General features: G+C 41.0%; 1 long non-coding RNA gene across 1 annotated transcript in view; it reads left to right on the top strand.

Moving 5' to 3' along the window:
- Positions 1-23,223, top strand: part of LOC143818394 (uncharacterized) — a 52,670-nt gene that overhangs the window by 9,469 nt on the left and 19,978 nt on the right. Inside the window, exon 2 of the long non-coding RNA XR_013224512.1 lies at positions 12,801-12,938. This is a non-coding gene — a long non-coding RNA (uncharacterized LOC143818394). The remainder of the gene's footprint in view (positions 1-12,800; positions 12,939-23,223) is intronic.

Here is a 23,223-nt window from a genome sequence, read left to right as displayed (position 1 = left end):
GCGGAAAAAAAACGCCGCTAGAAATTACTACAGGTTGCATTTCTGCAAATGAACGTACGCGTCAAAAAACGCATGCGTTGCCGAAAACGCGTCAAAACGCATGCGTTTTTATTGTTAAGTATAGGGAAAAAACGCATGCTTTTTTTGTGTTTTTTAGCGCTTACAAAAACGCAAGTGTGAAACCAGCCTTATTTAATAGTTTTAGTAAGTTAGATAAAGATAACCACCATGAGGGATTCTGACTTTCACAACTCCATTACCTGCTAGAAACTGCTCCTACAGAAAGATAGATCCTTTATAAAAACCATACAGTGGTTCCACAAATATGCTTGAAAACAATTGTTAATTATACTAAGCAACAAGCTTATTGGAGGAACTGCTATATGTATGTTTTCCATTATCAATGACAATTCATTTCCAAATAATTCACATTTGCCAAGTTCAATACTACAAAAATAGCCTTTTATGTAGTAAATGTACCTGAAAACCCAATAGTGAAGGTTGAAAACAAAGATACCCAGGAAGGAAAATATAACAGCATGTATTATTAGGCTATAAAATAAGATGAAATATTTCGTGCTCAAACCTTAGCAATAAAAATGTCCTTGACTTTTAAGCTATGTCACATTTATTTTCTTAGGTAATTTTATTCTGACTGGTTTGTGATCATGTTTTACTAAGCTAAAACGCCTTAATATTATCAGTGAAGGAATGAACACACTTATTGATGTTGAAAACATTAGTGTTCCTGCTGATCAATGACTGTGAATCTTCTACCTTTAAATTGGTCTTATAATGCATTTTAGAATAGGTCAATAATGTCTCCTGTAAAAAGTAATATGTCTAATTTGTTTCCATTTATCATGCATTTAGTTTAGTACACTTGAAAAATTAACTTCTAAGAAATATTAATTCATGATGTTGTTTAGACTAATTATCTATGTAAAAACAAAGGTAGTAAAGAATGATTCAGGAAGTGGCTCCATTCTGCCTCGGCTTTAATATTAATAATATATACAGTATGTTGTAATTCATTTTAAATGTAGCTGAAATTATGAATAGTGTGGGAGATCAAATATTTGTATGTTTGGTGTTAAGATATGATTTCAGTAACTGGTTGGAAGAATGAAAAATGTCGCAGATGTAGAAAGAGTGCAGCAAATATTTATCCTGTCTTTACAGGGTTATTGGGTCTTAGAATAAAAGTATTCAATTATTCTATATAACTGCAGACTGCTGAATCATGACAGCCTGTAATGTGCACACTGTCATGATTCCCCTGTATTCCTGTGTGTGTGGGAGGTTACGTGAACATATGTCACGTATGATTTACATACTGTGCTTCACTCAATTCTCATCAATTGAGGGAGGCCAGGTGAGACTAGTTAGCAAATTGCATACAATACCAGTCAAAAGTTTGGACACACCTGATCATGCAATGGTTTTCATTGTTCTTATTGGAATGTGTAGCATTATTGCTGGAGCCCCTGCATGGTGTCCCCATCTCCCTCCATGCTGGGACGCCGGCTTACTCACCGCTTCCGACCCCCTACGAGCTTCCTGCTTCCTGTTCTATGTACACGCTGCAGTTCCTGGCAGCACGCCTAGTGCACTCGGCACATGATCCCCTGCTCTTAAAGGAGCAGAGCGCGTTTACAGTAGTAAATTCCCTCAGCTTGTAACTGTGAGGCACTTAGTATAAATGTGAGCACCTGCAAGATGGGTCCCAGTCAATTGCTGGAATTCATCCTGTATAAAAGACTTCCTGTCCCTTAAGGATTCACCAAGCTACAAGTTTAGTCATTAGGTAGGTGTTATGCCAGTGTAGTTGTGAGGTCATCTGGTCCCTAGTTGGCCAGTATCCTGATCCTTAATCCCTGATCCCAGTGCGGCCAGTGTAGTGAACTCGAATACCTGGTCCTGGTGTGGCTAGGGTCCTGAACCCAAATCCCTGGTCCCGGTGTGGCCAGTGCCTGAACAGTTTTCCTTGGTCCCAGTGCAGAAAGTCCTGTTCCTGAAGTCCCCTGGTCCCAGTTCAGCCAATGCCTGAAGGTTATCCCCTGGTCATGAAGTTGCCCTTCCTTAATCCAAAGTCCCGTGGTCCCAGTGCTGCCAGTGCCTGAACATTGTTTCCTGGTCCATGTGTAGCAATTCCCTGATCCAAGGTCTGAACATATCCCTAATTAGTGTCAGCGAACTTGACCCATGGGTGCAACAAGCTGCAGTATCGGGTTCTGCCTAGAAGTGGTACCTGGCAGCTACCTGTGGCCCAGTTTGTCTCCACCATCATGAGCTCCAGTGAACGCTGTGTATCCGCTTAGCCTCATCCCCTTCCTAGGCAGGCCCGGCCCTGTGGCACAGTGGGTTCCCAATCCACATGCGCCACTGTTGAGCGCAACAGATTGTACACACTGTAGATTCAAAAACTTAAACAAATGAATTGGAATATAAGTTGGTAATATAAGTTGGTATGCATGCAACATGTAGGTGCATGTTCACAATGGCCACTAAACAGAGAAAACCTAAGATAGAAACAGAATGAGAAAATACCCTGTATTAAATAGTGTTGAGCATTCCGATACTGCAAATATCGGGTATCGGCCGATATTCGCTGTATCGGAATTCCGATACCGAGTTCCGATATTTTTGTGATATCGGAAATCGGAATCGGAAGTTCATATAAGTTCTTCGGCGTTTGCGGTGCGTATGGTTCCCAGGGTCTGGAGGAGAGGAGACTCTCCTTCAGGCCCTGGGATCCATATTCATGTAAAAATTAAAGAATAAAAATAAAAAATATGGATATACTCACCCCTCCAACGGCCCCTGGCTCTCAGCGGTGCAACCGGCAGCCTCCATTCCTAAGAATGCAGTGAGTGTAGGACCTGCGATGACGTCGTGGTCTTGTGACTGGTCGCGTGACTGGTCGCGTGACCGCGACATCATCGCAGGTCCTTCACTCACTGCATTCTTAGGAACGGAGGCAGACGCTTGCACCGCTGAGGTCCAGGGTCCGTCGGAGGGGTGAGTATATCCATATTTTTTTTTTATTCTTTATTTTTTACATGAATATGGATCCCAGGGCCTGAAGGAGAGTGTCCTCTCCTTCAGACCCTGGGAACCATCCAGGATCGCTTCCGATATTTGTGTCCCATTGACTTGTATTGGTATCGGGTATCGGTATCGGTGATATCCGATATTTTTTGGATATCGGCAGATCCAATCCGATACCGATACTTTTGAATATCGGAAGGTATCGTTCAACACTAGTATTAAATAAAAAACAGCAATAGTGCATGAAAATAATATAGCGTACTTACTTAGTTAACATAATTTTGATTAAAAAAAATGTAGAAGCCATCAATTGAGAGAGACCAGACAAGACTAGTTAGCAAATTGCATAGGAATCCTCTTACATAGGAGGAACAGCAGCCACCGAGAGTTTACATTTCACTGACTTGATTTATGATGAGCTTACAGATGAGGCAGCAGAAACACTCCTGTGATAAAACAGACAGGGAAATGTCTTACCCCAGAAAGTAGCAGCTTTGAGCCCCTGCTGTTTCATCCATATACTCATAGGTGACTTATGCTTTCCCGCCCCATCACCCAATGGGTGGAGCTGTGGCATGTGCATACATAGCATGTGCATACATAGCAGGGACATATTTATAAAAATATCTCATCACAGGAAAAAAATACATCACATTTTGGAAGTTAAACTTATTATTCCAAGAGCTATTAATTATAATGTACTTTGGTCACAGGACGATCCTTTTAATTGAGAGGAACAGATTTGGTCCCAAGAAAAGATGCTGGGTTCCCAAAAAGGACATTAATGCTCAAATCTTGCTTTAAATATTTCATGCTAAGAATTTGCTTTCTCATCCTGGCAGAGCCCTAAAAGGGGTTGTTCTGTCTCGACCTCTATACCATGCTCTGTTCCCTTTCACTATGGCCACATTTGATTATGGAGCATGGTATAGAGGTCGAGACGGAACAACCCCTTTTAGGGCCCTGCCAGGATGAGAAAGGATTATTTTTAACATTTATTGAGTGCTTTTTTAGTCGGGTTCCATGAAGAATCCTGAAAAAGGCACCTTGTGCACATACCCTAAGAAAATGACAATTTAGGTCCAATGACTTCACAGGTGTACAGTGGGTACAGAAAGTATTGAGACCCCTTTACATTTTTCACTCGTTGATTCATTGCAGCCATTTGGTAATTCAAAAAAGTTCATTTTTTTCTCATTAATGTACACTCTGCTCCCCATCTTGACTGCAAAAAAACAGAAATGTAGAAATTTTTGCAAATGTATTGAAAAAGAAAAACTGAAATATCACATGGTTATAAATATTCAGACTCTTTGCTCAGTATTGAGTAGAAGCACCCTTTTGAGCTAGTACGGCTATGAGTCTTCTTGGGAATGATGCAACAAGTTTTCCACACCTGGATTAAGGGATCCTCTGCCATTCTTCCTTGCAGATCCTCTCCAGTTCCGTGAGGTTGGATGGTGAACGTTAATGGACGTCATTTTCAGGTCTCTCCAGAGATGCTTGGTTGGGTGTAGGTCAAGGCTCTGGCTGGGCCAGTCAAGAATGGTCACAGAGTTGTTCTGAAACCACTCCTCCGTTATTTTATCTGTGTGCTTAGGGTCACTGTCTTGTTGGAAGGTGAACCTTCGGACAAGTCTGAGGTCTAGAGCACTCTGGAAGAGGTTTTCATTCAGGATATGTACTTGGCCGCATTCATGTTTCCTTAAATGACAACCCGTCATCCTGTCCCTGCAGCTGAAAAACACCCCCCATAGCATGATGCTGCCACCACCATGTTTCACTGTTGGGATTGTATTGGGCAGGTGATGAGCAGTGCCTGGTTTTCTACACACATACCACTTCGAATTATCACCAAAAAGGTCTATCTTCATCTCATCAGACCAGAGAATCTTATTTCTCATAGTCTGGGAGTCGTTCATGTGGTTTTTAGCAAACTCTAAGTGGGCTTTCATATGTCTTGTACTGAGGAGAGGCTGGTGGAGAGCGGCAATGATAGTTGACTTTGTGGGACTTTCTCCCCTCTCCCTACTACATCTTTGGAGCTCAGCCACAGGGATCTTGAGGTTCTTTACCTCTCTCACCAAGGCTCTTCCCCCATGATTGCTAAGTTTGGCTGGACGGCCAGGTCTAGGAAGACTTCTGTGGTCCCAAACTTCTTCCATTAAAGGATTATGGAGGCTACTATGCTCTTAAGATCCTTGAATACTGCAGAAATTCTTGTTGATCTTGGTCAGATCTGTGACGTCACAATTCTGTCCCTGAGCTCCTTGGCCAGTTACTTTGACCTCATGATTCTCATTTGGTCTGACATGCACTGTGATCTGTGAGGTCTTATATATATACAGGTGTGTGCCTTTCCAAATCAAGTCCTATCAGTTTAATTAAACACAGCTGGACTCCAATGAAGGAGTAGAACCATCTCAAGGAGTATCACAAGGAAATGGACAGCATGTGACTTAAATATGAGTGTCTGAGCAAAGGGTCTGAATACTTATGACCATGTGATATTTCAGTTTTTCTTTTTTATTAAGTTTGCAAAAATGTCTACATTTCTGTTTTTTTCAGTCAAGATGGGGTGCAGAGTGTACATTAATGTGAAAAAAATGAACTTTTTTGAATTTACCAAATGGCTGCAATGAAACAAAGAGTGAAAATATAAAGGGTCATGTGAAAAGAAAAAGGGTTGGTTGGCACTGAAAGTACTACAATTGTCCGTATAAAACTATTGCAACTATGGAGTAACAATATCCGGGGAATAATGCTTCTATCGGGAGTTCAGGTGGTGCTCAGCCATAGGAGACAACACATCCAAAATGCAGCGATATAGTAGACAGAAAAAGGCAGCACTCACCCGTTGATACTTCCGTTATTAAAGTTGCTTTTAATCCATAAAGATTACACTTGTACAACCAAATGCGGTATTGGCTAAGGCATAGGAGTAAAGAGGGAGCGGTGAAGACAAAAACAGACGACGGCCGTTTCGCTCTTACGAGCTTCTACGGGTCCATGTGTGCTGTGCCGACAGCGTCATTTCCTTTATCAGGTGAGAGACGCCACACGTGTTAAGTGATTACATACATAATTAAAATCAACAACACAAATTTCTGACTATTTCTTTCGGATATAAATGAAAATGGCCATATCTAATTTGTCGTTTAATCCCCAGGGCCCCTGGGCATTAGTTTTTAAAATCCACCTTGCTTCGCACTGAAGGAGCAATTTGTTGTGATCTCCTCCGTGCTGCGGCAGGTTAATAACTTCTAGCCCCGCAAATGTTAACTGGTTGGGATCCCCTCCGTGCATTTCTTGAATGTGCTTGATTAAACGGACGCGTCCCTTCCCTGTGAGCACTGAGTTATAGTGCTCGCGGAAGCGAACCATTAGAGGCCTGATAGTTTTCCCTATGTAGAACTTATTGCATGGGCAGAGAATCACGTACACGACGAATTTAGTTTTACATGTAACGAAGTCTTTTACGGAATGGGTTACAGTACCTATTTTTAGGGGATTTTTTGTACAGTGCAAGTGGCACATGCTACAGTTCCCACATTTAAAATTTCCCTGCGGGCGTGACTTTTTTATCCAATCAGAGTTACCTGTTGTTATTTTAATGTGCACTACTAGGTCACCGATATTCTTTGTGCGTTTATAAGCGAATCGCGGGCGACAATCCGATAGACTCCTAAAATCTGAGTCATTTTTTATAATGTGCCAATTTTTTCGTATTATCGAATAAATTTCGTTGTCTAGCGGACTGTGTTTAAAGATGAAGGTAAAAATTCCTTCTTTCTTCCCGTTACCAATTCCCTTGGCTTTTTTTCCTTTTTTCCCTTTTTTTAACAGATCTATTTGGGAAAGATTTGCTGCTCGTGATTCAGCTTTTTGTAAAATATAATTGGGATACCCTCTATTAATGAAACGCGACTTTAATTCCTGTACTTGATTAACATAGCTTTCATCATTACTATTTAATTTTCTCAGTCGTACCATCTGGCTGTACGGTATGCTGTTTTTTGTGTGATGGGGATGCGCACTTTGAAAGTGTAGTACATTATTAGTAGCTGTTTCTTTTCTATGGGCTTTGGTGGTAATTATCCCCTCCTGTATTTCAATTTTTACGTCTAAGAATTCTAGGGAATTACCTCCATAGACGGCTGTCAATAACATATTATCCTCATTATTGTTGTTTAGAAATGTTACAAATTCGTTGAAGCCCGATTCCTCGCCGTCCCACACCATAAATACATCATCTGCGAATCGCAGGTACATTCGTATGTGATTCAGAAAGGGGTTTTGGGGTCCGGTGACGTGCCTCTCCTCAAACGCTGCGAGAAACAGGTTCGCGAAGACGCACGCCACCGGAGTACCCATCGCGGTACCAACCCGCTGGGAATACCATTTGTTTGAGAATTTAAAGGTGTTATTGGTTAGTACGAAATCTAACCCTTCCAAAATAAATGAAATAAAATTCTCATCCTTTTCTGTATTTTTTAAGATATTTTTTATGGCATCTAAACCTCTTTGATGTGGTATGCGAGTATATAAATTGACAATGTCTATCGAAACTAATGAAAAAGTGGGCTGCCAAGTCAGATCTTTAAGTGCCAATAAAAAGTCCCCCGAATCTTTGATAAAGGAGGGTATCTCCATTAATAATGGCTTGAGAAGCCAATCTAGAAATTGGGACAGAGGTTCGGTAATGGAATTTTTTCCGGACACTATTGGGCGGCCCGGAGGCTGTCTCGCGTTTTTGTGGATTTTTGGGATGCTGTACCAATTGGCATAATGAGGGAATTCCGGAATTAATTTTTCTGCCCTTGCTCTTGTTATTGTGCCCATTTCTACATATCTGCGCAGGAACGTTCTCAATTTTATTTTAATATCGTTTGTAGGATTTCGTTCCAATGCTGTATATGTATTGGAATCATTAAGCTGAGACAATGCCTCTTCAATATAATACTTTTTATCAAGGACAACGACGTTGCCGCCTTTGTCCGCTCTGCGGATGACAACGTCGTTCCATTTTTGTATGTCTCTTAAAGCTTTAAGTTCCTGCGGAGGTATGTTTTGGTGGGCCTGTTGGTATATTAGGGCTTCTATGTCTTTAATGACCATATCTTGGAATAGATCTATATTGTTTCCAGGAGATATTGGAGGCATCCAATTGGATTTTACTCCACCTACAAACGGACCCGAAATGTATTGGGTCTTAACATTTTGGCTTTTTTCCGCTATAACTATAACTCAGTGCTCACAGGGAAGGGACGCGTCCGTTTAATCAAGCACATTCAAGAAATGCACGGAGGGGATCCCAACCAGTTAACATTTGCGGGGCTAGAAGTTATTAACCTGCCGCAGCACAGAGGAGATCACAACAAATTGCTCCTTCAGTGCGAAGCAAGGTGGATTTTAAAAACTAATGCCCAGGGGCCCTGGGGATTAAACGACAAATTAGATATGGCCATTTTCATTTAAATCCGAAAGAAATAGTCAGAAATTTGTGTTGTTGATTTTAATTATGTATGTAATCACTTAACACGTGTGGCGTCTCTCACCTGATAAAGGAAATGACGCTGTCGGCACAGCACACATGGACCCGTAGAAGCTCGTAAGAGCGAAACGGCCGTCGTCTGTTTTTGTCTTCACCGCTCCCTCTTTACTCCTATGCCTTAGCCAATACCGCATTTGGTTGTACAAGTGTAATCTTTATGGATTAAAAGCAACTTTAATAACGGAAGTATCAACGGGTGAGTGCTGCCTTTTTCTTTCTACTATATCGCTGCATTTTGGATGTGTTGTCTCCTATGGCTGAGCACCACCTGAACTCCCGATAGAAGCATTATTCCCCGGATATTGTTACTCCATAGTTGCAATAGTTTTATACGGACAATTGTAGTACTTTCAGTGCCAACCAACCCTTTTTCTTTTCACATGAGCTTACGAAATATATGTATTTTTCAAAGGTTTGAGCACGAAAGTCTTGTCTTAAATATACGGTACACTGCACAATGCAGTCCGATATAATGGAGGAATCTTCATCAAATGGGGATTTGCTTAGCGGATTAATGGCAGGCAGAGAGGGAGCAGGAGAATTTTTTTCGGATTGTAATCACAAAGATGAACTAGAACTTATAAGTACTAAATCTCTGGAAATGAAAGTTCAAATGTTGGCAGAGAAAGAAATTCGACTGTTTTGGACTATCAAGTCTTTAAAGTCCTATATGGAATGCAATCGAGTACCACGAGGATTGAGAGTCTTCAAAGACATTTCACAGTTTAAAGACGATGCGGCTTTTCAAAAAGCATGGGAACAAATACATCTGCAATGCTCCCAAGAGTTACTAAAATTAGTTATTTTTCAAAACGAAAAAGATTATGCACAACTGTGTGAGCAACTAGAGAAATCAAAATGTGAATTGTCCTCACGAATTAATGGAGAGGCATATAAAAACTTTGAGAAAAAACTAGAAAAGAAATTGGTTATAGTGCAAATGGACACAAAAGAAAAAAAGAAAGAAAAATTCCTTAGGGATAAACGAGACTTTGACCAAGGTCAAATCTTCACATGGAATAAAAATCACATGAGAAAATCTTTTGCGAGAAATCGGTCACGAAAACCTACTAAATATCAAAGAAATTATCGCGATGGGTGGATCACAGACTCTGATTCCAGTGCCACTGAAGATACCAGCGAAGACCGCCCAGGAATTCCTCCCATTAATACAGGAACTACAGCACCCCCAGAGTCACAAATCCCTTTAGGGGGAAGAAAACAAGGCGGGGGGGGGGAGAAGGAAACTTGCAAAGAAAACGCAAGCAGGTGTCCTGGAGGCGGTAACTGCTTCTACGAATAAACTCCAAGACGACAATTCGTTGCAGATATTGAACTTGTCTAGCAGAACGTTAACGGAAAATGAGACCAGGGTCTTATCACGGGGAATCAATTTTTGTTTACCCGAGAATTTTGATTTAAGTGATTTCAAAATTGATTTGTTTAGAGGTGTCAGGAAATTGCATCTCCATAAATTCTTTATTAAAAGCAAAGAGAGCAGTGTCATACCGGCCACTACTGACATCCCGGTGGGAGTGGGGCCTCTCGGATTTATGGTGGACTCAATATGGGATCAAAGAGATATCGATGTAACTAATTTACTGGCCAATTTGGATAATTCAAATCGAGAGGAACCAGAAAAAAGCCAAAATGTTAAGACCCAATACATTTCGGGTCCGTTTGTAGGTGGAGTAAAATCCAATTGGATGCCTCCAATATCTCCTGGAAACAATATAGATCTATTCCAAGATATGGTCATTAAAGACATAGAAGCCCTAATATACCAACAGGCCCACCAAAACATACCTCCGCAGGAACTTAAAGCTTTAAGAGACATACAAAAATGGAACGACGTTGTCATCCGCAGAGCGGACAAAGGCGGCAACGTCGTTGTCCTTGATAAAAAGTATTCTATTGAAGAGGCATTGTCTCAGCTTAATGATTCCAATACATATACAGCATTGGAACGAAATCCTACAAACGATATTAAAATAAAATTGAGAACGTTCCTGCGCAGATATGTAGAAATGGGCACAATAACAAGAGCAAGGGCAGAAAAATTAATTCCGGAATTCCCTCATTATGCCAATTGGTACAGCATCCCAAAAATCCACAAAAACGCGAGACAGCCTCCGGGCCGCCCAATAGTGTCCGGAAAAAATTCCATTACCAAACCTCTGTCCCAATTTCTAGATTGGCTTCTCAAGCCATTATTAATGGAGATACCCTCCTTTATCAAAGATTCGGGGGACTTTTTATTGGCACTTAAAGATCTGACTTGGCAGCCCACTTTTTCATTAGTTTCGATAGACATTGTCAATTTATATACTCGCATACCACATCAAAGAGGTTTAGATGCCATAAAAAATATCTTAAAAAATACAGAAAAGGATGAGAATTTTATTTCATTTATTTTGGAAGGGTTAGATTTCGTACTAACCAATAACACCTTTAAATTCTCAAACAAATGGTATTCCCAGCGGGTTGGTACCGCGATGGGTACTCCGGTGGCGTGCGTCTTCGCGAACCTGTTTCTCGCAGCGTTTGAGGAGAGGCACGTCACCGGACCCCAAAACCCCTTTCTGAATCACATACGAATGTACCTGCGATTCGCAGATGATGTATTTATGGTGTGGGACGGCGAGGAATCGGGCTTCAACGAATTTGTAACATTTCTAAACAACAATAATGAGGATAATATGTTATTGACAGCCGTCTATGGAGGTAATTCCCTAGAATTCTTAGACGTAAAAATTGAAATACAGGAGGGGATAATTACCACCAAAGCCCATAGAAAAGAAACAGCTACTAATAATGTACTACACTTTCAAAGTGCGCATCCCCATCACACAAAAAACAGCATACCGTACAGCCAGATGGTACGACTGAGAAAATTAAATAGTAATGATGAAAGCTATGTTAATCAAGTACAGGAATTAAAGTCGCGTTTCATTAATAGAGGGTATCCCAATTATATTTTACAAAAAGCTGAATCACGAGCAGCAAATCTTTCCCAAATAGATCTGTTAAAAAAAGGGAAAAAAGGAAAAAAAGCCAAGGGAATTGGTAACGGGAAGAAAGAAGGAATTTTTACCTTCATCTTTAAATACAGTCCGCTAGACAACGAAATTTATTCGATAATACGAAAAAATTGGCACATTATAAAAAATGACTCAGATTTTAGGAGTCTATCGGATTGTCGCCCGCGATTCGCTTATAAACGCACAAAGAATATCGGTGACCTAGTAGTGCACAATAAAATAACAACAGGTAACTCTGATTGGATAAAAAAGTCACGCCCGCAGGGAAATTTTAAATGTGGGAACTGTAGCATGTGCCACTTGCACTGTACAAAAAATCCCCTAAAAATAGGTACTGTAACCCATTCCGTAAAAGACTTCGTTACATGTAAAACTAAATTCGTCGTGTACGTGATTCTCTGCCCATGCAATAAGTTCTACATAGGGAAAACTATCAGGCCTCTAATGGTTCGCTTCCGCGAGCACTATAACTCAGTGCTCACAGGGAAGGGACGCGTCCGTTTAATCAAGCACATTCAAGAAATGCACGGAGGGGATCCCAACCAGTTAACATTTGCGGGGCTAGAAGTTATTAACCTGCCGCAGCACGGAGGAGATCACAACAAATTGCTCCTTCAGTGCGAAGCAAGGTGGATTTTAAAAACTAATGCCCAGGGGCCCTGGGGATTAAACGACAAATTAGATATGGCCATTTTCATTTAAATCCGAAAGAAATAGTCAGAAATTTGTGTTGTTGATTTTAATTATGTATGTAATCACTTAACACGTGTGGCGTCTCTCACCTGATAAAGGAAATGACGCTGTCGGCACAGCACACATGGACCCGTAGAAGCTCGTAAGAGCGAAACGGCCGTCGTCTGTTTTTGTCTTCACCGCTCCCTCTTTACTCCTATGCCTTAGCCAATACCGCATTTGGTTGTACAAGTGTAATCTTTATGGATTAAAAGCAACTTTAATAACGGAAGTATCAACGGGTGAGTGCTGCCTTTTTCTTTCTACTATATCGCTGCATTTTGAAAATATAAAGGGGTCTAAATACTTACCGTACCCACTGTATATACTTTATTATCGTGTTTTTATTGTGATAGCAGAAATACATTTTCCTATACTAGAAGGCAGGATGCATATAACTCATTTTTTTTTGCGAATTGTAGAGGCCTGATAAGCTTCCATTGTGTGATGTGATCCAGGAGTATAAGACATATAATGTGATCACGGCATTTATGAAGTCATTATAGAAGAACATAAAGAACAGCTTTCGTTAATAAGCAGTTACATCTGGTTCCAAGCAGGTAATGCAGTCTCTATAAAAAAATTGGTGCATGGTATAGCATTGTAAAATTGTGAATTGGTGAAGATTTACTGTTTAATTTGGAAATGTAATATTTATGTTACCTCATTATTATATACTGTATACTCACTAAGTTATGATGTCTTTTTCAAATGCTAGAAATGAATGTAGGAACTACAATTTCTTATGAATCAGACATCTCTGGTCTCTCCTGAAGAAGTTAATAAAAAAGATTACAGCACTTTTGTATATTATTATTGTCTATTATGACAAACATATTAATGTCCCTGGCATTTTATACATGTATTAGGTTATAAACAAGTGTTTCTCACTAAATTAGAATATCAAAAAGTTAATTTATTTTAGTTCTTCAATACAAAAAGTGAAACTCATATTATACAGAGTCATTATAAACAGAGTGTTCTATTTCAAGTGCTTATTTCTGCTAATGTTCTATGGGGTTAAGGTCAGACAAGTTTTCTGGCCAATCAAGCACAGTGATACTGTTGTTTTTAAACCAGGTATTGGTACTTTTGGCCGTGTGGACAGGTGCAAAGTCCTGCTGGAGAATGAAATTTCCATCTCCAAAAGGCTTGTCGGCAGAGGGAAGCCTGAAGTCCCCTAAAATTTCCTGGTAGATGACTGCACTGACTTTGGTCTTTATAAAACACAGTGGACCTACACCAGCAGATGACATGGCTCCCCAGACCATCACTGATTGTGGAAACTTCACACTAGACTTCAAGCAGCTTGGATTCTGTGCCTCTCCACTCTTCCTCCAGACTCTGGGACCTTGATATCCAAATGAAAGGCAAAATTTACTTTCATCTGAAAAACAACACCTTGGACCACTGAGCAACAGTCCATGTCTTTTTCTCCTTGGCCCAGGTAAGACGATTTTGGTGTTGTCTATTGGTCATGAGTGGCTTGACACAAGGAATGTGACACTTGTAGCCCATGTCCTGGATACGTCTGTGTGTGGTGACTCTTGAAGCAATGACTCCAGCAGCAGTCCGCTCCTTGTGAATCTCCCCCACATTTTGAATGGCCTTTTCTTAACAATCCTTTCAAGGCAGCGGTTATCCTGCTTGCTTGTGCACTTTTTTCTACCACACTTTTTTCTTCCACTCAACTTTCCATTAATTTTCTTGGATACAGCACTCTGTGAACGGCCTGCTTCTTTAGCAATGACCTTTTGTGGCTTACACTCCTTGTGGAGTGTGTCAATGACTGCCTTCTGAACATGTGTCAAGTCAGCAGTCTTCTCCATGATTGTGGAGCCTACTGAAGAAGACTAAGGGACCTTTATAAACTCTTAGGAATCCTTTGCAGGTGTTATATGTTAATTATTCTAATTTACTGAGATAATGACTTTTGGGTTTTCATTGGCTGTGAGCCATAATCATCAACATTAACAAAAATACACAATTGAAATAGATCACTAAGATTGTAATGACTCTATATAATATATGAGTTTCACTTTTTGTATAGAAGAACTGAAATAAATTAATTTTTTGATGATATTCTAATTTAGTGAGAAGCACTTGAAGATCTATGCTTTGTTGTCAATAGTTTATTGGCTACTTTGTTCCTGAATTAAAGAGGCATTCCAATTTTGGAAAATTGTGGCAGACAATAACATTTTGATTAGGAGAGGTTCATCCTCTCTGAGAATAATGTGACAGACACATTTTTTTTTACCTTTCACCAGGTCAAAAATGGGCAGTTTTTGCTATTATTTTATTCCCTTTGTTCCTTGGTTAATTAGGTCTTTGTTTTTTGTAAATACCCCAATACAGTTCAAGATATATAGGCTTTTTTTTTTAGTGGTAGCTTTTATGGTCTTTACTAGTGTTGAGCGATACCGTCCGATACTTGAAAGTATCGGTATCGGAAAGTATCGGCCGATACCGGCAAAGTATCGGATCCAATCCGATACCGATACCCGATACCAATACAAGTCAATGGGACTCAAGTATCGGACGGTATTCCTGATGGTTCCCAGGGTCTGAAGGAGAGGAAACTCTCCTTCAGGCCCTGGGATCCATATAAATGTGTAAAAGAAAGAATTAAAATAAAAAATATCGCTATCCTCACCTCTCCGACGCAGCCTGCACCTCAGCGAGGGAACCGGCAGCGTTGTTTGTTTAAAATTCGTGCTTTTACTTGGTTACGTGAAGTCCCGGCTTGTGATTGGTCAGGGCGGCCATGTTGCCGGGACGCGGACCAATCACAGCAAGCCGTGACGAAATTACGTCACGGCTTGCCGTGATTGGTCCGCGTCCCGGCAACATGGCCGCCATTAACCAATCACAAGCCGGGACGTCACGGGAGGCTGGACACGCGCCCATTTTAAAAAGCGCGCGTGTCCAGCCTCCAGTGACGTCCCGGCTTATGATTGGTCACGGCGCCATGTTGCCGGGACGCGGACCAATCACAGCAAGCCGTGATGAAATTACGTCACGGCTTGCTGTGATTGGTCCGCATCCCGGCAACATGGCCGCCATTAACCAATCACAAGCCGTGACGTCACGGGAGGCTGGACACACGCGCTTTTTAAAATGGGCGCGTGTCCAGCCTCCCGTGACGTCCCGGCTTGTGATTGGTTGCGCCGCGGTCAACCAATCACAAGCCGGGAGGCTGGACACGCGCGCATTTTAAAATTTTAAAATGGGCGCGTGTCCAGCCTCCCGGCTTGTGATTGGTTGACCGCGGCGCAACCAATCACAAGCCGGGACGTCACGGGAGGCTGGACACGCGCCCATTTTAAAAAGCGCGCGTGTCCAGCCTCCCGTGACGTCACGGCTTGTGATTGGTTAATGGCGGCCATGTTGCCGGGACGCGGACCAATCACAAAGCCGGGACGTAATTTTAAAATCCTTAAGGACCTGAAATTACGTCAGGGCTTGCTGTGATTGGTTGCGTCTCCCATGTGACTGCGACGCAACCAATCACAACGCCGGAACGTAATTTTAAAATCCTGAAGGACCTGAAATTACGTCACGGCTTGCTGTGATTGGTTGCGTCCCGGTCACATGGGCGGCACGCAACCAATCACAAGCCGGGACTCACGTAAAGGAAAGAAATGCGCGAATTTTAAACAAAGAACGCTGCCGCTTCCCTCGGTAAGGTGCAGGCTGCGTCGGAGAGGTGAGTATAGCAATATTTTTTATTTTAATTCTCTCTTTTACACATTTTTACATTAATGTTGTTTCGATACCGATACCCGATATCACAAAAATATCGGATCTCGGTATCGGAATTCCGATACAGCAAGTATCGGCCGATACCCGATACTTGCAGTATCGGAATGCTCAACACTAGTCTTTACCAAGGGGACGTTGGTCCCAGGTTACAAATACAGCGCAAAACCAAAGGCGTGAGTCGGAATATATTGTGGTATAAGTGCAATGTGAACTACAAGAGTTAGGGTCCACCCTGATTGCGTACACCTTATTGCGGTTGGATGGTTTTTATGCTTTTATAAAATCAAAATAGTGTTAACTATGTACACTATGTTATTTACATGTACTATAACTATTTATTTATTTACTTACAGCAGGGTATTTGCTCACTTTATTCTTATCTTAGCTTCTGTCTGTTAAATGGCCACAGTGTGAATCTTAACCTACACAATGCACTTATACCAACATATGTTCCTACTCATTTGCTTGGTTCCATTTTTTGTACTTTGTACAAACAGGCATGGTTCCCCATTTTTTGGCATGTCCATACTGCTTTCCATCCATAGGTGTTTGAATTGTCAGGTCTGTGTCATATTCTGCCCTACCTATTTTAACCCCTTCCCGACATGCGCTGTATATATACAGCATCCCAGGAAATACATTCCCGCAAATCGCATGTAAATATAATGAACCATGATTACGCTGGCTCACACTGAGAGCAGACACCCTGCAGCAACACCCATGATTGGTGCTAACACCGATCACAGGCATTTATCCCGTGTGATGCCACTGTCAATAGTGATAGCAACATCGCAGTACATAGCAGAAGGAGGGAGCTCCCTCTGTGCTCCCGTCAGCACAATGATCCAATAAATGCATTTATTTATGTTAAAATAAAATAAAAATACACATATTTGATGTCACCAAAACGGGAGGAACCCAACTTATAAAACTGTCCCACAAGTTAATCCTTCAATGAACATCATTAAAAAAATAAATAAAAACGAGGCAAAAGCAATGTTTTATCATCATGCCGCTGAACAAAAAGTGGAATAAAACATGATCAAAAAGACTAATCTAAATAAAAATTGTATCTCTGAAAATGTCATCTTGTCCTGCAAAAAACAAGTCCACATGCAGCTCAGTTATAGCTCTCAGAATAAAGCTATTCAAAAAGTAATTATTTTTTATAAAATAGTTTTTATTGTGTAAAAGCGCCAAAACAAAAAAAACCCCACATAAATGTGGTTTCGCTGTAATTGTACTGACCCAAAGAATAAAGCTGCCTTGTAAATTTTACCAAAAGCGGAACGGCACAAAAAAAATATTATTCCTTAATTGCTGTGGGTTTTTTATTTTGCCTGCTGAAAATCAGAATAGAAAACAATGTCATCTGCCCAAAAATGATACCAATAAAAACATCAACTCATCCCTCGAAAAACAAGCACTCACATGACTCTGTAGGCAGAAATATGGAAAATTATAGCTATCGAAAGATGCTGTTGCAAATCTATCAATAAAAAGCATTATTAGTGTGTGACAGAAGCCAAACATAAGAAAAAAAGATATAAATCTGGTATTACTGTAATCGCATTAACACAAAGAATAAAGTCATCTAATCACTTATACCGCACGAAGAATGGCATAAAAAATAAATAAAACCAATTCTTCACTTGTTGATTTTTTCATTCTGCCTCCCAAAGATCGCAGTAAGGATCTGATCACATTTATCATGCGCACTACACTGAGCGCTTACACCTTGTAATTCTCCAAAATACATGATTCAGACGGAATCTCAGGTGAAAGATTCATTATAATGAGGTGGATGGAGGCACTCTGGATGCCGTGTGGATGCCTGTAATCCAGCGGTGTCCGTATTTTTAGGCGTTCATAAAAACATGGTCAACCACAGATTTGTGCACTTCTGAAAGGAAAGACATTTCTGAACATAGGCCAGACAGAGTCCAGAGTAACTCTGCTGCCGTATTATGGAAAATAGATCCCTTGGGGGTTTCATTTAAATCACGTCACTCTGAGATTTAGATGTAAACCCCAATGTAAATGCTCAGCGAAGAGCACCAGAAAAATGTGATCCCAAATGTTATGTAAAATGTTCCCTACAAGAGCCTCGAATCAATCCACAAAAAAAGCAAGTCCCTGCTCAGCTACATCATCTGTTAATGGAAATATAGGGGGCTTTGACATTACTGGTAGTACAAAGGCTCTGGAAAAGTGCCATAGCTCCTCATGCCCCCCAAAAATTCAGCAAATTCTGCACTCCCACATCCAAATGTCAATTCCCTTCTGAGCACCACAGCGGGCCTAAACCACATTTAGTGTCCACATGTTTGGCATTTCTGTAGCAATGATAGCTGGCCTAATTTACAGCTGCTTGTCTCCAGAAGCATGAGCTTCTGGTGACTACAATGTATTGGTGACTACAACATATGGGCACTTCAATGGCAGTTTGCAATGTTCACTCAGCAGCATCCACTGCTTCTTTTTTCTGGAAAACACCCAAGGAGTCAAAATCGTAACTAAACCTGTAGATAAATTTCCATAGGGGTATAATTTCCAAAATGGGGTCACTTGAGAGGAATTCTGCTTTTTCCAGCACATAGGGGCTCTGTATATGGAGTCCACAAACTATTCTAGGAAAATCTGCGCTCCAGAAGGCAAACAGTGCTTCATCCGTCCTGAGTCTCACCGTATGGCCAAGTAGTACTGTACAGCCACATATAGGGCATGTCTAGATTCAGCAGAAATTGTGGGACAAATTTTGATGGCACTTATGCCCATTATTCCTTGTCAAAATGTAAAATTTGGGGCTGAAACTAAATTTTGGTGGTTAAAATGTAATTATTTTTTCCCTGCCCAATGATATAAAATTCTGTGACACACCTGTGGTGTCAAAATGATCACTGCACTCAGATTAATTCATTAAGAGATGTAGTTTGCAAAATTGAGTCACCTATGGGAGGTTCTGCTATTCTGTCACCTCTACCAATATGACAGGGCGCCCTCAAACCACTCCAGCAAAATATGGACTCTATACCTGCCTGTTAGTGCTTGGGCACATTTTTAGTTTTTTTTATTAAGTCCCGGATAACCACTTTAAGGTCTGCTGACACATAGAGAGGAAAACTACAAGTTAGGAAACCCCTTGTCATGTAGGATGTCTTTTACCCTTTTTTTGATCAAAACAATGCCAACTAATTACCCTATGTTATGTATATGTATTATTTTGGGGTATTTGTTTATTTTGGTGGTGTCTTTAGTTATAATAATACAGAGCTGCCTGAAGAAATGACCTGTAGGGTCCTGAGAGCAATGATAAAGACCATAAAAACTAGCAGTAAATAAAAGGCTGGATGTGATTGCTGCCTTCTATGTGAGAGTTTCATTTAGGCATGTTCCATAATTTGTGCAGCGGTCACTGTGCAGGGAGGAGGGGAGACGTGCTGTAACCATCATCTATTGTGAATGCTGGATTCTGTGTTATCTACAATACAGACCAAAAGTTTGGAGACACCTTCTCATTTAAAGATTTTTCTGTATTTTCATAACTATGAAAATTGTACATTCACACTGAAGGCAACAAAACTATGAATCAAAACATGTGGAATTATATACTTAACAAAAAAGTGTGGAACAACTGAAAATATGTCTTATATTATAGGTTCTTCAAAGTAGCCACCTTTTGCTTTGATGACTGCTTTGCACACTCTTGGCATTCTCTTGATGAGCTTCAAGAGGTAGTCACCGGGAATGGTCTTCCAACAATCTTGAAGGGGTTCCCAGTGATGCTTAGCACTTGTTGCTCTGCCACCCAGCTCACCCCAAACCATCTCGATTGGGTTCAGGTCTGTGATTGTGGAGGCCAGGTCATCAGGCGTAGCACCCCATCACTCTCCTTCTTGGTCAAATAGTCCTTAATCAGCCTGAAGCCTGAAAAAAATGATGGTCCAACTAAACGCAAACCGGATGGAATAGCATGCCGCTGCAAGATGCTGTGGTAGCCATGCTGGTTCAGTATGCCTTCTATTTTGAATAAATCCCCAACAGTGTCACCAGCAAAGCACCCCCACACCATCAGACCTCCTCCTCCATGCTTCACGGTGGGAACCAGGCATGTAGAGTCCATCCATTCACCTTTTCTGCGTCGCACAAAGACACAGTGGTTGGAAGCAAAGATCTCAAATTTTAACTCATCAGACCAAAGCACAGATTTCCTCTGGTCTAATGTCCATCCCTTGTGTTCATTAGCCCAAACAAGTCTCTTCTGCTTGTTGCCTGTCCTTAGCAGTGGTTTCCTAGCAGCTTTTTTACCATGAAGGCCTGTTGCACAAAGTCTCCTCTTAACAGTTGTTGTAGAGATGTGTCTGCTGCTTGAACTCTGTGTGGCATTGACCTGGTCTCTAATCTGAGCTGCTTTTAACCTGCGATTTCTGGGGCTGGTGACTCAAATAAACTTATCCTCAGAAACAGAGGTGACTCTTGGTCTTCCTTTCCTGGGGCGGTCCTCATGTGAGCCAGTTGTCTTGTAGCGCTTGATGGTTTTTGCCACTGCACTTGGGGACACTTTCAAAGTTTTCCCAATTTTTTGGACTGACTGACCTTCATTTCTTAAAGTAATGATGGCCACTCATTTTTCTTAGCTGTTTTTTTCTTGCCATAATACAAATTATAACAGTCTATTCAGTAGGACTATCAGCTGTGTATCCACCAGACTTCTGCACAGCACAACCGATGGTCCCAACCCCATTTATAAGGCAAGAAATCCCACTTATTAAACCTGACAGGGCACACTTGTGAAGTGAAAACCATTCCCGATGACTACCTCTTGAAGCTCATCAAGAGAATGCCAAGAGTGTGCAAAGCAGTCATCAAAGCAAAACGTTGCTACTTTGCAGAACCTAGAATATAAGACATAATTTCAGTTGTTTCACACTTTTTTATTAAGTATATAATTCCACGTGTTAATTCATAGTTTTGATGCCTTCAGTGTGAATGTACAATTTTCATAGTCATGAAAATACAGAAAAATCTTTAAATGAGAAGGTGTGTCCAATCTTTTGGTCTGTACTGTGCATCTAGGTTTTTACCTTTACTGTAATTCTGCCTGTGAATATAATGAGATGGGAATTGAGAAGCGATCTCCGCAGAATGTTTGTAAATGAAAGTTTAAGGACTTGTGCACAAGTTGAGTAGGGATGAGTAAATGTGCTCGGTTATACTTGATTATCACTTGAGTATCACGGTGCTCGGGTGTGCTTTTTACTCGGTGAGTAATGGGTGTGCTCAAAACCTCTTGTAAAACTCTAATCCCTGCCCCTGAATTTCTGGCACCTGCTTTGCAACCAATAATCATGTGGGGATTGCTTTGTGAGTCACTGTAATGCCGTAACTATCTTGGTTGTAGCCTTGCTATGATTGGCTGGCCATGAGAAATCATAAGAGATTCTAAAAGGACAGGTGTCACCTAGCTCGGTACACTGACGCCATTTCACAGCTCCGTGACACTTCATATTCGAGGGAGAGAGTGCTTGTCAAGGCTTCTGAGCACAGTATAATGAATCAGACTCCTGTAGTGTTTATACTGGTGCTGAAGCAGAGCTATCATACTAACAGCCCTTCTAAGTGCTAATCGTTTGTAACACATACAATCTACATTTAGCCTAGGGAAGGAGAGAGAGTCACAGGAGCAGGAAGAATGACAGAATCCAGTCTGTAGACAGAGATTCAGCCTGTGCAGTTTGTTGGCAAATAGATAGCTGCAGTTTTTTTGCTGGTGCTGGAAAAATTGAATATATTTTGATCCATCAATTAACATGTGCTTCAACATCTTTTTTGTGTTATATAACATACCCAAAAATTGCTGAAACATTTCCCTGGGCTACATTTCTTAGCCATACACTATTCTGTAGTGTGGAGTACATTTATGTGATCTCTAAAAGTGAACAAAAGCTATAAAAAATTTTGTAGGCCTCTATTTCTCAGACATGCATTTTCACATGGTCTGTAAATATGTATGTAATCTGTAAAGCTGCTAAAAAGCTTTAAAAAATGTTGTAGCCCTCTATTTCTCAGACAAACAGTGTTACATAGTCTATGAACATTTCTGTGATCTCTAAAGGTGAACAAAAGCTTTTTTTAAAAATTAGGCTTTTATTTTTCAGACATACGTTGTTTCGGGGTCTGTAAACATTTCTGTGATCTCTAAAACTGATAAAAAGCGTTAAAACTTTTTTCTGGATTGAATTTGATTGTCATCCATACACTTTTGCTTTTTTTCTGCTACATTACAGTGGAGTAAACTCACAAAAAATACTTTGATTGCTGCCGGTGACCAATTTCTTTTCATTTATTAAAACTAGACTTGGTTTCAAGAGATCTAGCAATTACAAAATGTGTTAGACGTGCATTGAGGAATGAGGAAGTGGAAATGCTGATGGTGCATGCAGATGCCGAGGATGCTGGGCAGGTGCGACTACCACCTGTTGCTGGAGCACAAGAAACACGCCCATCCAAAACACACAGGTTCCTGCCCACTTTGCAGGGAGGCATGGTACACCACTTCTGCAGCCAGAGCAGTGCGAGCAGGTGGTCGATCGGATAGAAGATAATGCTTCCAGCAGGTGTACAAACAGTCCAGTCTCACCAGTTTAAAGTCTGAGTCACTTAAACCTCACCCTGATCCACCTTTCTCACACCATATTGAGTCCCAGGAGACTAGTGATCCAACACTAGGACACTCCGGGTAGCTGTTTACCACAACATTTCTTGGTTGTGACCTTTCAACCTGCTTGCTCAAAGAGGGGCAGGATGACATGCTCTTTAGTGATGCACAAAACTTAGAGCAGCCATAAGAACATGATGGTGGGGAATTGCAAATTTGGGATAATCAGAAGGAAGATGATGATGAGACACAATAACCGCTAAGTCTTGTTGTTGTTAAGTCACAAAGTCAGGAGGTCTAAGGTGGGGTGGTGGAAGATGAGGTGATGGATGATGACCTCACCGACCCAACCTGGGAACCTGGCATGCAGAGCAAGGCCAGCAGCACTGAGGTGGATAGATCGGCAGCATCAAAAAAGACAG

The sequence above is a fragment of the Ranitomeya variabilis genome, chromosome 3, assembly GCF_051348905.1.
Source record: "Ranitomeya variabilis isolate aRanVar5 chromosome 3, aRanVar5.hap1, whole genome shotgun sequence".
NCBI classification, from domain to species: domain Eukaryota; kingdom Metazoa; phylum Chordata; class Amphibia; order Anura; family Dendrobatidae; genus Ranitomeya; species Ranitomeya variabilis.
This window is presented reverse-complemented; position numbering and strand designations above follow the sequence as displayed.